The sequence below is a fragment of the Triticum dicoccoides genome, chromosome 6B (genome assembly GCF_002162155.2).
Source record: "Triticum dicoccoides isolate Atlit2015 ecotype Zavitan chromosome 6B, WEW_v2.0, whole genome shotgun sequence".
Lineage (NCBI taxonomy): Eukaryota > Viridiplantae > Streptophyta > Magnoliopsida > Poales > Poaceae > Triticum > Triticum dicoccoides.
In genome coordinates this window covers 132,374,323-132,375,143 of record NC_041391.1, presented here as the reverse complement: position 1 = coordinate 132,375,143, position 821 = coordinate 132,374,323, and positions in this window count along the sequence as shown.

Sequence of the window (821 nt, the reverse complement as noted above, 5' to 3'; positions counted from 1 at the left end):
GCGCGCGCACGGGCCACCGGTCTCAGACAAAGAGCGAGATCGTGGAGAGAGAGAGGGGCGCCGCGGGCCACCGGAATTTTTTCTTTTTTTTCTTTTTTTGTTCTTTTTAATTTTAACTAGTTAATTAGTTTAACAATAACGGTAAAATAACTTAAAACTTGATAATTAACAAAAAAACCGTAAAATTTGATAATTAACAAAAAAAACATATATAAAACTTGATAATTAACAACAAAAAAAGTAAAACTTGATAATCAATATATACAACGACCCCGCGCGTCAATGTACAACGATCCCGCTTTAAAAAAATGTACACGACCCCGCGCATATACGGAGAGGGGGCGGCGAGGGGGGCGGCGATGCGCGCGGTGTTTTTTTTTGGGATCGAGAGGGGGCGGCGAGGGTTATACATGTGTGTTGTCCTCGCCTCCCTCTCCGTGACGCCCTCTCCCACCCCTTCCTCGCCCCCTCCTTTTGCCACCGCCCTTTCGCCACCGCCACCGCCACCGCCCCCCTTCTTCACTTAATTAATTTGTTTTTACTACATGTTTTCAGGATTGACATAATGGCGGACGATAGAGCTGACCCGATTATGGACAACTATGATCTGGACGGTGAAGCACATATGTTCGGCATCATAAACGGCGATATTCTATATGTGCCGACCGGACAAGAAGAAGATGATATCTCTTCTTATCTGAACCTTGACGGTGAAGATGAAGGGGGCCGTCAGCAAGATGATGCCGAACAAACGTCGATAAACGACGATCTTCAAATGGAAGTAGCAACCACCTCCGGCGCCGAGGTATATATATACATTG